We start from the raw sequence: 16,380 nt of genomic DNA, 5'->3' as shown, positions 1-16,380 counted from the left end.
TAATAGTAATTTTTCACGTTATTAATGTCCTGACTATACATTGTGATCAGTTGAATGCCACTTTGGTGAAATAAAGTACCAATTTCTTTCCATAAGAGCAAAATCTGTACATCTGTAAACTTTTGGCCGCCAGTGTAAGTGTTTGGAAAAACAAGAGGGAGAGTAACCAATGACTGAATTTTAATTTTTAGTTGAACAATCCCTGTATGTGCAAAGCTACATGGAAAATAAACTTAATTCTGGATATGAATGGCTTAAACTACACTGTGCTGTATACAAACATACTGTATGTTGGCAGGATACATGAGTGTAAATTGCAGGCAGTTGCTATTGGATGCTGTTACCCCTGGCAACATCATCATACCATATCTTATCATTAAAGCACATAAAGCACGAGAACTCAACTGCATTCCTCTCCTATTCAATCTTTAAAATGTCTTGGAATGGCTAATCGCATTGGAACATTTACGTAATTCAAACCCCTTTGTTAATTTCTTAAGTTTTACATCAAATTCAAATCTCTCTGTTCAAGACAGGACAGAAATGTCTTTTTTTTTTTTTCTTCTTTTTTAAGACTTTTTGAAGCTTTTAGACTTGTCATTCTCATAGAACTTCACGCACTGACGTTTCCAAAATAGCTGGAGACTAAAGTTACATTTATTAATAATGTGAAGAATGGTAACACTGACAGAGCAGCAGAGATTAAATAAATACATACTTATATAGTACACTAACTTATTCACATTACATGCTTAAAAATGAGCAAGTTCCACTTAAAAAGGTTATTTTCTTGCAAAAGGGAAATAGTATTAAAGATCATCTAAACATTCCATTCAGCTCAGTTTATTAGACAGAGGAAGACACATTAAGTTTCTACAACAATTATGTTAACAAGGAATTGCCACCTCTGCAAACATGACTGTCCCAAGACACTGTTTACTCACTCAGCGTCTTGTCTGGCAGCTTTTCACGTCTCCTCACTGTCGAGTCTACACACAACACCTGCTGTCTACCAACACATACAGCCGCAAGAGTTTGTATGCAAATCATGTTTCTTCAAAGCCCAGTTGCTTTGCAGATGCACCTTTAGTTAATAATAATAAAAAAAGGATCTTCCTTTGTTGCTTGCAAACAGTCCAAGAAAAGTGCATAAAAGGTGGACTATAGGTCTCTTAGGTTGGGCTGTACAGTTGACAGTAACACACACACACACACACACACACACACACAAAAACATGGTATTGGCCTTTTTTTTCCCTTTGGAGATGGGAAGGAGAAAAAGCTATGTGCATTTTCTGGAAATAATTTTGTGTTGTAAATTTCCAAGTTGGCAGCAATAAAAGTGTAGCGAGGTGAGCAAGTGACAGACACATTGGGTGTGGCATCAGGCCTCGAAGAGGCGTTTATTTAAAATAATAATCAAGAGAAAAAAGGGGGTTTAAAAGTGTCCAAGGGGGAAAGTGTCCGAGAAGAAGGGGAGGGTCGTTCCCCCTGTCGTTTGCACCTGGCAGAAACAGAAAACACGGGTTAGACATGACAGCCTCAACCAGCTGCAGTGTAAATGCTTATTAAGTGTCACTTACCCTTTTGGTGGTTGGGAGGCCTGCCCCATGGATTCTCTGTCCAGCTCCAGGCTTTCCATCTAACCGGTGAACTGTTGGTGCCCAACTGCGCATCTACACTCACAAAAGTACCTACATTCTCCACCACTGTGGCGGGTGAGCAAGAGACAGACACAGTGGTTGTGGTGTCAGGGCTTGGAGAGGCATTTATTTAAAATAATAATCAACAGAAACATTTTCAAAAAAGTGGAAGTGTCCAAGGGGGAAAGTGTCAAAAATAAAGGGGGATCTTGTGCCCTCTCAATGATTTGGGGCTCTGTGTAGATAGGGGGAGTGTCCATGTGATGATCCATAACATTGACCAGCTGTGTGTAAGATCTCACTTAAGCATGCGTGTAAACTTGTAAAGGCTTAGTAACTACTAGTTAGTTTGTAACTAAGTTAGTACTTCATTTGGTTGCATCACCTGTTCTTAACACAAGACTAGCTGGTAGGTCGTAAGCTCTCCGTAAAGCAGTGTGTATTCGTATAATTTGGCATTTACCTTTATGGATCCAGTATGCAGCCTTCAAATTTTAAACAGAAGTGTTCAAAAGCCATGCATGTCCATTTTATCTTGTCATGGTTGATATTCAACCTTTTTTTGTCTCAAGTAAAGGTCAATGGTAATAAATTATATTTCAATTGAAATTACGATAGGCTACGTACAGTTGATGTCAGAAGTTTACATACACTTAGATTCTAAAGTCATTAAAACAAATTTTTTAACCACTCCACAGATTTCATATTAGCAAACTATAGTTTTGGCAAGTCGTTTAGTACATCTACTTTGTGCATGACAATAATTCCAACAATTTTCCAACAATTGTTTAGAGACAGATTGTTTCACTTTTAATTGACTATATCACAATTCCAGTGGGTCAGAAGTTTACATACAAGTTAACTGTGCCTTTAAGCAGCTTGGAAAATTCCAGAAAATTATGTCAAGCCTTTAGGCAAGTAGCCAATTAGCTTCTGATAGGCTAATTGGCTAATTGGAGGTGTACCTGTGGATGTATTTTAAGACCTACCTTCAAACTCAGTGCCTCTGTGCTTGACATCATGGGAAAATCAAAAGAAATCAGCCAAGACCTCAGAAAAAAAATCTGTGGACCTCCACATGTCTGGTTCATCCTTGGAAGCAGTTTCCAAACGTCTGAAGGTACCACGTTCATCTGTACAAACAATAGTACGCAAGTATAAACACCATGGGACCACGCAGCCATCATACTGCTCAGGAAGGAGACACATTCTGTCTCCTAGAGATTAACATAGTTTGGTGCAAAAAGTGCAAATCAATTCCAGAACAACAGCAAAGGACCTTGTGAAGATGCTGGGAGAAACAGGTAGACAAGTATCTATATCCACATTAAAACGAGCCTTATATCGACATAACCTGAAAGGCTGCTCAGAAAGGGAGAAGCCACTGCTACAAAACCACCATAAAGCCAGAATACAGTTTGCAAGTGCACATGGGGACAAAGATCTTACTTTTTGGAGAAATGTCGTCTGGTCTAATGAAACAAAAATTTAACTGTTTGACCATAATGACCATTGTTATGTTTGGAGGAAAAAGGGTGAGGCTTGCAAGCCGAAGAACACCATCCCAGCTGTGAAGCATGTGGGTGGCAGCATCATGTTGTGGGGGTGCTTTGCTGCAGGAGGGACTGGTGCACTTCACAAAATAGATGGAATCATGAGGATGGAAAATTATGTGGATATATTGAAGCAACATCTGAAGACATCAGCCAAGAAGTTAAAGCTCGGTCACAAATGGGTCTTCCAAATTGACAATGACCCCAAGCATACCTCCAAAGTTGTGGCAAAATGGCTTAAGGACAACAAAGTCAAGGTATTGGAGTGGCCATCACAAAGCTCTGACCTCAATCCGATAGAAAATTCGTGGGCAGAACTGAAAAAGCGTGTGCGGGCCTGACTCAGTTACACCAGTTCTGTCTGGAGGAATGGGCCAAAATTCCAGCAACTTATTGTGAGAAGCTTGTGGAAGGTTACCCAAAACAGTTGACCCAAGTTAAACAATTTAAAGACAATACTACCAAATACTAACAAAGTGTATGTAAACTTCTGACACACTGGGAATGTGATGAAAGAAATAAAAGCTGAAATAAATCATTCTGACATTTCACATTCTTAAAATAAAGTAGTGATCCTAACTGACATAAGACAGGGAATGTTTTCTATGATTAAATGTCAGGAATTGTGAAAAACTGAGTTTAAATGTAATTTGGCTAAGGTTTATGTAAACTTCTGACTTAAATTGTAAAAAAATAAGTAATAACAAATAGTAGGCCTATAATTAAACATGTAAATAACATTCAGGTACTGTATCTAACTTCGTAAGGGGCAATAAATAAATAATAAAAACAGACTGGATAAATTTTACATTTATTTTAATATCCTATAAATTTGCTATGTGTTGTATATTTTGTAACTGTGCATGTCAGTGACAGCAGGCGATGCCCAGAGGAAAGTGCACTGTTTAGATCAGTTACATGCTGAAGAGTGGCTTAGAAGTCAGGTTTTTACATAACATTCTCTCTAATTAATGTAAATGAGTGTACATGTCAACATTGTCATATGTCTAAACTAAAAGATAAACTAAAGGATGTCTGTCGTGCAAAACATGAGATTATCAATGCAATTGAATCAGTTTGCATTTTTATTCCAACCACTACTCCTGGTAGGAGGTTTCCTTAAATATTTAGTTTACACATAGGGTTAGGTTTCACAAGTTTAAAAGTGCAATGCTCAAATATTTAGTAGAGCGTATACAGTTGTGGCCAAAAATATTGGCACCCTTGGAAAATATGAGCAAAGAAGGCTGTGAAAAAATAAATCTGCATTGTTTAACCTTTTGATCTTTCATTCAAAAAATGCACAAAAATCTAACCTTTATTTGAAGTAAAACAATTGAATGAGAGGAAATATTTAATTATTAAATAAATATTTTTCTCCAAAACGCATTGGCCATAATTATTGGCACATTTTAATTCAATACTTTTTGCAACCTCCCTTTGCCAAGATAACAGCTCAGAGTCTTCTCTTATAATGCCTAATAAGGTTGGAGAACACTTGGCAAGGGATCTGAGACCATTCCTCCATACAGAATCTCTACAGGTCCTTCAAATTCAGAAGTCCATGTTGGTGGACTCTCCTCTTCAGTTCACCCCACAAATTTTCTATGGGGTTCAGGTCAGGGGACTGGGATGGCCGTGGCAGAACCTTGATTTTGTGGTCAGTGAACAATTTTTGTGTTGATTTTGATGTGTTTTGGATCATTGTCCTGCTGGAAGATCCAACCAGGGCCCATTGTAAGCTTTCTGGCAGAGGCAGCCAGGTTTAGATTGTTTATCTGTTGGTATACGATAGAGTCCGTGATGCCATGTATCCGTACAAGATGTCCAGGACCTCTGGCAGAAAAACAACCCCACAACATTAAACATCCAGTACCACATTTAACCGTGGGCATTGGGTACTTCTTTATCTCTTCCAGTAGTGTCTGGCAAGCTGAAGATGCTTGAGTTTGTTGTTGGATGAGAGCAGAGGCTTTATTTTCTTGAAACCCTCCCAAACAACTTGTGGTGATGTAGGTGATATCTGATAATTTTTTTTAAACTTTCTGACCCCAAGACCCAACTAATTTCAGCAATTCTCCAGCTGTGATCCTTTGAGATTCTTCGGCCACTTGAACCATCCTCCTCACTGTGCGTGGAGACAATATAGACACACGTCCTTTTCCAGGCTGATTCTTAAGATCTCCAGTTGATTGGAACTTGTTAATTATTGCCCTGATGCTGGAAATTGGCATTGTCAATGCTTTGGCTATTTTCTTATAGCCACTTTCCATTTTGTGAAGCCTAACAACCTTTTGCCACACATCAGAACAATATTCTTTAGTCTAACCCACTGTGATTGATGATTAAAGGAATTTGACCTGTGTGTTACCTCATATTTATACCCATGTGAAACAGGAAGTCATGGCTGAACAATTTCATGTTCCTAGTCACCCAGGTGCACTAAAAAAAATTAAAATATGAATGAGAATATACTTAGATATATTTTACTCATAAGAATTTCTAGGGGTGCCAATAATTATGGCCAATGCATTTTTTTAATAATGAGATATTTCCCCTCTTTCAATTGTTTTACTTCAATTAAAGGTTAGATTTTTGTAGATTTTTTGAATGAAAGATCAAAAGGATAAACAATGCAGTTTTTTTTCACAGCCTTCTTTGCTCATATGTAATATTTTTGGCCACAACTGTTTTGTAGCGTAGTGCCCATTTATGCCATAACCCGGCTAAGTTGTAACTTACGCACAGGTGGTGCAACCAGCCCCATGGCCTTAAAGGGATACTTCACCCAAAAATGAAGATGAAGTCTTTGTTTGCTCACCCTTGTGTTGTTATAACCCCATATGACTTTCTTTCTATTTCGGTGCACAATGGGAGAAATTATTAAAAAATGTTTGTGCTCAGTGATGTCATACAATGGCAGTTTATGGTGACTACCTCTTCACGTTTCAAAAGCACACAAAAGTATAATTCAGAAGTCTAATCAATTATTCCATGAGTCTCATTGTTCTGAAAGCGTATGACAAGGCTTGGTGAGAAACAAACCAAAATCTAATGTATTATTTAGTGAAACTGTTGACTGACCGTTGCTCTTCATGAGACTGCACGAGAGCAACTTTTATGTTTTAAATTATTGTAAACTCATGTAAACAGAACACAAATCCAATATGGTGACATGTCAATAAAGTTATCCACATTGGTTCTTACACATGTCGTGACCAAACGTCATGACATCATGACACAAGAATCAAAAATGTGATGAGCACTTTTAATGAAATACTTCAGATGAATTACACCTGTTTCAGAAATATTAATCACTGATAAAATGGATAACTGTGTTATAATTTTCCTATAAACGTTATGGGTTTTAAAGAAAAAAATGGATCTGTAAACTGCACAAACACCCGAGAGATTGTTCTTAAAAGATAATTATGGGAAATCTTATTTACAGATTACAAAACAAAAAATTTAAACTCGTTTTAAAAACACATCACTGTACTACTAATAACTTGTTAAAATATTATTCATGTTAAGCTAACACATTATTTTTAAAAAATGTATATGGTCACAACACATGACTTTTTTAGGGACAAGCACAGATTAACTTGGTAAAAACACATTAAACTAATTTAAAGTGTTAATTAACATTGTTGAGTACACACGTTCAAATATTTGAACTGTGCAAAAAATTATAATGTTTTTAAATAGCCCTTAAAAACCCCTTATTCGTCATTGACCCACTTACATTTATATGAGGGAGAGAGGTGATTGCAGCGCAGTGAGCGTGAAAGGTTTGTTACCGTACTAGAGATAAATAAATCAAGGATATATATAGCCCAGAGCTATCTACGCCCCTGAGCGTTAAATGATTCATTATAACAGGAGTGCCATTCGCTTACAGCACTCTTCTTCTGCGTGTCTCATGGCACGGGCCAGATGAAACCTATTCGGGGTCCGGTCCGCCAGGGTGAGCCAGGACATTCTTTTGAAAGCACTACAGAGCCACAATGTTTAGACTTTTCAGGGGAATCAATGTATAAATAATTTACTCATATTTGTCTCTGCATATTACGAATTTCACACAGTACAGCTGGCTTTTCTCTCTGGCAAATGCAAGTCACACTGGGCTTTTCAAATAAAGGTTCTGGTACATTCTGTCAAGGTCCTTTAAATAATATAGAACCCCCAGAGGGCCGGAAAGAATCCACTAAGACATGACATTCTAAAATACGTATTGCCATGTCCCAATTATATAACACAGCACAATGACAAATCTAATCTCCATAAAATACTGTTATTTTTCGTTTTTTAAATTAATTGATTAATTTATTATTGATGAATCTCCATTACTTTTTCAATTATTTCTTTTGTAGTAATTCATTAACATGGTGAAAGAATATTAAATCACTGCAGAGCCTTATAGTCAATAAATTGGATGAGTATTGCTACTGATATAGAGGTATAGTGGTTAAAGCATTAATTATGATTTCAATCAGCCAATTGTGTCTATTGCATTTTGATTTAAAGGTTACATTTTTTATGTTAAAATACTTTCTTCTATTCCATATTGACTGCAGAGTCAACTAATGTATAAACAAGGTCATTGTAGGTTGATTTCACCTACAAGTGTAACTGTGGCTCTGTGGCGCTTTCAAAACATTCCTCTGTTTGTTAGAGTGGCCTGTCCAGCCCGACACCACACCATTGGCTCGACCAATGGTGTAAGTTTGGGGCGGGACTATCTGTTTGTACTACCAATGGACACCTTTCACAGACTGTGATGACACTTTTCCATCTTATTTAGCAACATATATATAGCAAACTTGTTTAGATTTGCAATTTTTTAACTATTTAGTGTAAAATTGTAACATTATGCTTATTGTTATTTTAGCCTGGAATTATTTAAAAAAAATGAGTTACCACAGATGTGGAGAGGTTTTTTTTGGGATTTTTCCCCTTTTTCTCCCTATTTGGAATGCCCAATTCCCAATGCGCTCTAAGTCCTTGTGGTCGCATAGTGATTCGCCTCAGTCCGGGTGGCGGAGGATGAATCCCAGTTGCTTCCGTGTCTGAGACAGTCAACCCGCGCATCTTATCACGTGGCTTGTTGAGCGCGTTGCCACGGAGACATAGTGCGTGTGGAGGCTTCACGCAACTGGGCCAATTTGGTTGCTTAGGAGACCTGGCTGGAGTCACTCAGCACACCCTGGGATTGGAACTAGTGAACTCCAGGGGTGGTAGCCAGCGTATTTTACCACTAAGCTACCCAGGCCCCCTTGTGGAGAGGTTTTTAATGCAACTTGTGAAAGAGTGTGTAGCTACGTCTCTAATTATGTACTATACACTATGCACTTACAATGTACACAGTGCACTCAGCCATGTAGTCTCTTGCAGTAAATCAAGAGTTGCCACAAACTTACAGTAAATTCTGCACTTGTTATTTTCACATGCTAATGAGCTTTGCTGCAAACTCTTCATTGCCACTAATTAGGGTTACCACTTCAGCCCTGTAAAATTTCTGGACACCTGTTAAATGACTGAAAAACGTATTGCTGAAATAAAACATATCACTTGGAAATTACTGCATGTATAACATATATTTCAAACAAAATTCCAGCAAAATATATAATGTAATTTGTAACTAAATTAATAAAAACCGAAAATATTTTTTAAATTATTTTATTTAGTTAAAGATTACTAAATTCAATTTGATAGAATTATGTTATGAAATTGAAATGTGTTAAAGAAAAGAAAAAATCTGACAGACTAATCTTTAGCACTGAGCAAATGTTAAAATCCTTGAAACTTCCTTGTCTTAATTGTTTAATGCTTTACAAGAAAAGCCACCAAAACAAGGGAGTGCAAAATAAACAGTCCCATATCATAACACATTTTTTATATATAATGACAGACTTTTATTACTATCAATATTCATGTTAAGATAAATTATAGCCATTACTAAAGCTCAAACAAAGCAATGAATATGCATTTTCTTTTTTCCTGCTTTGTAGTAAACACTAATACAATAAATGTAACCATTTTAATCAATGTTTTAATTAACGTTTATTATATTGGCTTACGAACAGAACAATGAAAACCCCTTTTCTGTCGACCACTAATATGAATATTCTATTAGGAACGCATGTTCCGAAGCATCTAGGTAAAGTAATCTCAGACTTGCAGGCAAACAGACTTATCTCACGTTTTATTTGATAGAGTCTCAGTTTCTGCTGCTCTTGTTTTTGCGTACAGAGCATAAAATGTAGGTTTGCGGCTCTTGAGCGTGGCTGCGCGAGTAGTGGCGTTTTTCTTTTGATGTTGGAGCAAACGGGTAAGCAAAAATTATATTTGCCGTGGTCTCTCATTCACCGCTATCAAAGTTCACCCTGAAATCGCTTACTTCTACATCCCAAAACCCGGAAGTATGAAAAGGGTCCATGGAAGACGTGTTTGAGAAACCAGTTGAAAACAATTGTGTGAGGAAACTCGCCAGCAATTCCAGCAATAAGCACACTCAAAGTCAAGACCGTGGCGTCCTTTTAGCTCATCTGTAAAGTGTGTGAATTTGTCTGAACTGTGATACCTTCACTGTCATCTCTCTGCTGCTGGGGTAAACTGACCCTTTTAACCCAGAGCAGAGGTACAGATGGCTGTGAATTATTGAACATGTGAGCCTCTTTACCACCACATTCATCCTCTGCTGGAGCTCAGCTTTTCTAAACTGTACACACAAGGTGCATTGTGCAATATACAAGACAATAATAAAATGTTTTCCCATAGAGTACATTCTAACACTTTAGCTCTTGTATTAAAGGCATACAGATCAAAAATGTGTTACTTTCTATGTTTATAGATTATTTTGAGGAACATTGTGACTAGGAGGAGGGTGGGGCTAGGCTGTGAGTGCGCACGACCCCAGTCGGGCTAATCAGCCGAGGAGAGGGATAAAGACGAGTCGGATGCGGCAGCTGCGTGTGGCTCTCTCTCTCTCTCTCGAACTGCCACATCCGGCTCATCTTTATCCCTCTCCTCGGCTGATTAGCCCGATTGGGGGCCGGCCGTGCGCACTCACGGCCCGGCCCCACCCTCCTCCTCGTCACAAACATATTTTCTCAAATTGAATGTGCAATCCACAGATTATCATAATAATTATTCTCATAATTCCTTTTTTATGGATCCATTATAAATGCATGTAAATCTGAGCTTTTTCTGGCTACAAACTAGAATGACAACCAGAACAAATATCCTGACAAAGCACATAGCAATACTGCAATGTAAAGTCCGACTTCTATGACTAAAGAGATCCATGAAACCTAACTAGAGGCCTGTATCAAGAAGTCAGTTGAACAAACTCAGACGTTTCAGGCTGACAAAAGCAGATAGAGCCAAACCGGTTTGGATCGGGTTCAGTGATCTCAAGATGTTCGCTATATAAACCTTCTCTGTCTTCTTAAATTAAAGTAAACAAAACAATACAATATCAGTATTCAGCATACTGTACGTTAGTCGTGAACAAAAACAATGCACGAACGTGGTGCTTTGCACAGTTTAGTGTATGGATGCACAAAATCAAAATAAACCAAAAAGCCATATCTGAAGAGAACTGAAAAAACACATCTGGCTTGTTAAAAAATCGTTCTGTAGCCGGGGCGGGCTCTTGTGTTCTCTTCAAGTGACCAATGAGTTTTTATTTTACTGAAGAACTGACAAGACGACAAGCTGATCTGAACGTTTTTATCTGCAAATGCTGATTGTAATCCAAAGTGATTCTGTCACCAAGGGCTTTTTCATACTAAAATGACTAATAAATCAGAAAGCAGAGGCACAACAGTCGGTTTTTATTGAACGTAATTTCTTTAATCTTTACTCACTGAAAGATGCATATTGACATAAGCGTTATACTTAGGGTTGCCACCTGTCCCATAAAATACGGAATTGTCCTGTATTTAAAGATTAAATGATGTGCCCCGTATCGAATCAATACGGGATGCATTTTGTCCCGTATTGAAGCTGATCAGATGGCGTCACGGTGAAATCGTTCCAGATCTTTAATTTAACATTGATATGTTAAGTTGTAAATTTTACCTACGATGGTTAAGGGGCTGTCTGAAAAGTCCACACATTGGGCCTCATTTATGAAACTTTCTTAAATATATGAGTAAATTCGCTGTAAAATGGACCTTCCCGAAAACTTTAGCAAGTACAATAGCGTCTCAAAGAAAGTGAGGACTTACTGTCATCACATGTTTTTTCTGACATCGGTCTGACATGACTGTAAAAAGTTTTCAGTTCACACTGGGAGGAGAATGTCCACCACCATTAACCTTTTCTGGTTCTGTTCGCAGCGCATCGCATCACCAGCGTCATTCGTGAAACTTCTCGAGTAAGTCATGATGGTAACAGTGATATACATGCAACTGCAAGAGTCTTCAGAGAAACTGAAAAAAATTGAAAAAGACCTTTGACCGAAACGCACCTTCCCAAGTCAAGTCATTTTTATTTGTACAGCGCTTTTCACAACACATCGTTTCAAAGCAGCTTTACAGAAAATCATGCTTTCGATCGTACAGATCGAACAATGAGTCATAAAGACAAGACTGGTACTGGTGAAGGAAAAAATAAGTAAAAACAAAACATAAATATACATAAACCAACACAAATGTATATATACGTAAGATAAAGAAGATAAATGTCATGGATCAGGAGAGTTCTTATTTTAGCCTATATGAAAGGTTATACATGTTTTAGTATTGATAACTCTCAAAGCATTTATTGCTAAAACTGTGGATGATGTGGTAATGGACCATCTGAATATGTCACATCTCACGCGAAATCTCACGCGATACTCCTGTTGTTATTTCAGAGAGCTTCACGTGACAGGGAATCAGAGAGAGAGCGAGAGAGAGTTGGAGGGTGTCAGTAACTAGCAGACTCCAAAGAACTTGATTTTGGCCAAGGGTGTCACAAATGCAGACTGTTTTGCTGAGATCTCGCTCTCTTAAGTCGAAGGTATGACACACTTGTCGATTAAGAATGGTGTAGTGGTGACAAACATACCCACTCACCGCAGCCCCCTCTCTCTCTGATTCCCAGTCACGTGCAGCTCGCTGAAATAACAATAGGAGAACCACGTGTGCATAAACAAGTGCAATAGAGTGATATACCGTAGGGTGTTTTCAGACCTGTAGCTTGCTTGATTTGCTCTGAAACAGGGGCTACATACTTTAAAATTACATACTTGTAAAAATGTGTCAGTGGGTTACAGGTACAAATATTCATGTATTGTTTGTGTCACGGTTATGCAAAACTTCTCTGCATGGCACAGAATACGCTTTCCACTCAGAGGTTGCACTGCAAATAAACATTATCTGACACACGGATGAGTATGAGTTGTAAAATTTCCGTTGTGGTTATTTTTATCGGTCAGTAGTTGCTTTTGCATTATTTCTGCATTGAAAAGTACCTGTTTTCAGGGTCAAGAATTTCGCGCACGCACACAAACACACAAACGCCGTCCCGCCTGTGTCTGTTCTGCTGCTATCCACAAGTTCAAATGACCTCAGGAATTATGAAATAACTCTAATTTTAAGTGCAACTATACGTTATACAGTATATTCACCAAAAGACTATATCCGCTTTTTGATGATGAATTACAGTGACGAGCTGACCTACAGATTTCTTCTCCAGGTGCTCTCGGGACAGCAGGTTCTGAAACAAATGCTCCAAATGAGCCAGTTGTGCAATTCATGGAGTCAACAAACCTTGTGAAAGTGTGTGATTGTGTATTTGTCCCTTCAAGGCTTGCCATATGCAACTCTCAGTGAATAAAGATTAAAGAAATTGGGTGTATCCGCTTTCTGATATCATTTTAGTGTAGGAAAAAAGGCAGGAAAAACACTTGGTGACAGAATCACTTTGGATTACAATCAGCGTTTGTGATGATATGCAGCTGAGTGCAACGAAAATGTTCAGATCAGCTTGACATCTTGTCAGTTTTTCATAAAAAAAAAAAGAAACTCATTGGTCACTTGAAGAGAGGTATAGATGAAGTGACTACTGATTCAGAGATGTCACTTTACTCACAGCTGATTGGTTAAGTATCTGTTTGTGATCTGTTACTCAGAGCAGGTTAGCCGTGTAGCATAAGTTAACATGGTGATAAACATCGGTAAAACCGACTGGGGCTGAAATGATTATTTGGCGTTATCAACAACATCGACAATAAAAAATCAGTCACGAGCCAACACGTTGTAATTTTCAGTGTTTAATCTTTAATCTCTCCCATTTTTTGCACGCATTGTTTTTTACGCTTTTATACTTTTAACGCGATACAACTACGTGCATTTTACCATGCACACCCGCCTTTCTACTTTTAACGTGCTTAAACAGCATGCTTTACCACACGCATTTTTTACACAGATCTTTACATCGATCTCAAACGACTGGTTATCAGGAACCACCACGACAACAACAATTACGTGAGGAATTCACATCGATCTCAAACCCCCGCTGATCAAAAACCACCACCTATGCATGGTCACTTCCGCGTTTTGCCTCAGGCAAGGCAAGGCAAAGCAAGTTTATTTATTTAGCACATTTCATACACAATGGCAATTCAAAGTGCTTTACATATACATTTTAAAGAAAATACAAGATACATAAAAAAAAAATCAAAAAAAATTAAGAACATGAAATAAGAATAAAAAATAATAAAATAAATTTGATTTTTTTTTTAAATGATTAAAATGAAAAAGAAGAAAAAGAATATTAAGTTGTTAACACCATCCATAACTGTTGTTATCCTTCCCTGATTAAACAGAAGATAACCAAAAAAATTTAACAAACACTTCAATGGTTGTTAACCTTCCTGACCAAACAGAGGATAACCAAAATTTGTTTACACACACATTGAGAAAAAGTTATATTAAAAAAATACAATAAAAAGAATACAATAGATTAATTAAAATGAAAGAAAGACAAAAGTAAAATAATTCAGTCTAGCACAATGCTCAGTCAGAAAATGCACAGCTAAACAGATGTGTTTTCAGTCTGGATTTAAATGTGGCTACTGTTGGGGTATATCTAACCTCTTCTGGAAGCTGGTTCCAGCTGCAGGTGGCATAATAGCTAAATACTGTCTCATCTTGTTTTGAGTGAACCCTCTGTATGTCTAAATGACTTGATCCTAATGATCTGAGAGGTCTGTTAGGTTTATATTCAACAAGCATATCTGAAATATATTTAGGTCCTAGCCTACTGAGCAATTTATAAACGAGTAATAGTACTTTAAAATCTATTCTAAATGTAACTGGAAGCCAATGTGAAGACCTGAGGACTGGAGTAATATGCTCAGATTTTTTGGTTCTGGTGAAAATCCTGGCAGCGGAATTCTGAATGAGCTGCAGATGTCTAATAGTCTTTTTGGGAAGGCCGGTTAGGAGTCCATTGCAGTAGTCTACCCTACTGTTACTCACCCTTCATGATGAATGCATGAACAAGTTTCTCTAAGTCTTGACTGGATACAAAACATCTAATTCTGGCTGTATTTTTTAGATGATAGTAGGCTGATTTAGTTATTGCTTTGATGTTACTGCTGAAACTAAGGCCTGACTCCAACATTACACCAAGATTTCTTGACTTTTTTGTCTTTAGGCCCTTGGAGTCAAGGTATGTATTCACCTTTGGAATTTCGCCTTTGTTGCCAAATACAATGACCTCTGTCTTGTCATTGTTTATGGTTTAGGTTTAACTGAAGGAAGTTTTGGCACATCCAACTGTTAATTTCATCAATGCACTGGCACAGAGAGTCTATGGGGCTGTAGTCATTTGGCGATAGGGCTAGATAGATCCTATTTTCTCAGTGGAAAAACAGCCATCCAAGTAGGGGTATTCCTCTCTATTTCCAGGTAGCCGGTGCGCAAGAGTCATTCACTATAGAAACCGCAATCTCCTCCGCCATTTGTCCTCTCCATTGTGGAAAGTCCGGTAAGAGGTAAGCGTCTTGAGTTTGTATAATGAATCAGTCTGTTGTGTCTCTCAGCTTTGATGAGCCTTAATGCTGAAGTTCTTAGTTTGAAGTCGTTTAAAGCTATTTCCTAGTTTTAGTAGTGTAGTAGTAATACGAACGATCACGGAGTGCTGTTGAATGAAAACACTGACTGATGCTGATTCACTTCATGTCACCAACAGGCTCATATTACACACAAAAATGGTCTTTTGCTGCCACCTGCTGGCTACAATATGTAATGTCACAAAATTAAATGTAAAGAGACAGATGGCTCTTAACACATCTGCACTGCTCTTACACTTTAAGATTACACTCTTACACTTACGATAGCTTCAATAATAATCTTCCAGATTTGTCTCAAATACACAGTACGCCAAAAAGTTCAGAAGAACTTGATGTTGTCACAGAAAATATGGATACAGTCTTTTCTAGCACTCTAGATAGTGTCGCACCCCTTCAATTAAAGTTAAAGATAAAAATCCCATGCTCTCAAGAGAGCAGCTCGAAAATGGAGCGTAAGTGGAAGAATACAAAATTAGAGGTATTTCGCAGCGCATGGAAGGATAGTGTCTGTAACTACAGACAGGCTCTAAAAACTTCCAGGTCTGCATATTTGGGCAAACTCATAAAAATAACCACAACAATCCTAGATGTTTATTCAGTACTGTGGCTAAATTAGTTTGGAATAAAGCCTCGACTGAACCAGATATTCCATCGCAGCATAGTAGTAATGACTTTCTTAATTTCTTTACTGATAAAATCAAAATTATCAGAAACAAAATTGGAATTATGCATCCGTCTGCCACAGCACCTCAGAAGACTAAAATTATTCCCTACAAGCAATTTCAGTCTTTCGCTGTTATTGGTCAGGAGAGCTAACAAAAATTATAAAAATCAACAACATATATATTAGACCCAATACCGACAAAACTCCTAAAAGAGGTGTAATCTCAGAACCTCTTCTTAATATTATTAACTCCTCATTATTCTTAGGGCATGTCCCAAGAAACTTTAAACTGGCAATTATCAAACCCCTTATCAAGAAACCACAGCTTGATCCAGGAGAATTCGCAAATTATAGACCGATTTCAAATCACCATTTTATGTCAAAAATACTAGAAAAGGTAGTGTCCTCCCAACTATGTTCATTTTTACAGAGAAATGGTATATATGAACA

The 16,380-nt window shown here is 37.7% G+C and overlaps 1 protein-coding gene across 5 annotated transcripts in view; it reads right to left on the bottom strand.

Annotated features, from left to right (window-relative positions):
* The window catches only part of LOC127439996 (apical junction component 1 homolog), a 39,947-nt gene that overhangs the window by 7,393 nt on the left and 16,174 nt on the right, over window positions 1-16,380 (bottom strand). The window contains exons 2-4 of one of the 5 annotated variants that reach the window (XR_007897032.1): window positions 2,633-2,776; window positions 1,584-1,709; window positions 1,379-1,504 (exon numbers count right to left, since the gene is read on the bottom strand). The gene's annotated coding sequence lies outside the window, so the exon portion shown is untranslated. Of the gene's footprint in view, window positions 1-1,378; window positions 1,505-1,583; window positions 1,710-2,632; window positions 2,777-16,380 lie in introns of those variants that run through there. The other 4 variants (XM_051696339.1, XR_007897033.1, XM_051696340.1 and 1 more) reach the window with 4 other exon arrangements.

The sequence above is a fragment of the Myxocyprinus asiaticus genome, chromosome 4 (genome assembly GCF_019703515.2).
Source record: "Myxocyprinus asiaticus isolate MX2 ecotype Aquarium Trade chromosome 4, UBuf_Myxa_2, whole genome shotgun sequence".
Taxonomy (NCBI): Eukaryota; Metazoa; Chordata; class Actinopteri; order Cypriniformes; family Catostomidae; genus Myxocyprinus; species Myxocyprinus asiaticus.
The sequence above is the reverse complement of the archived record's forward strand: the minus strand, read 5'-3'. Positions and strand labels throughout refer to the sequence as shown.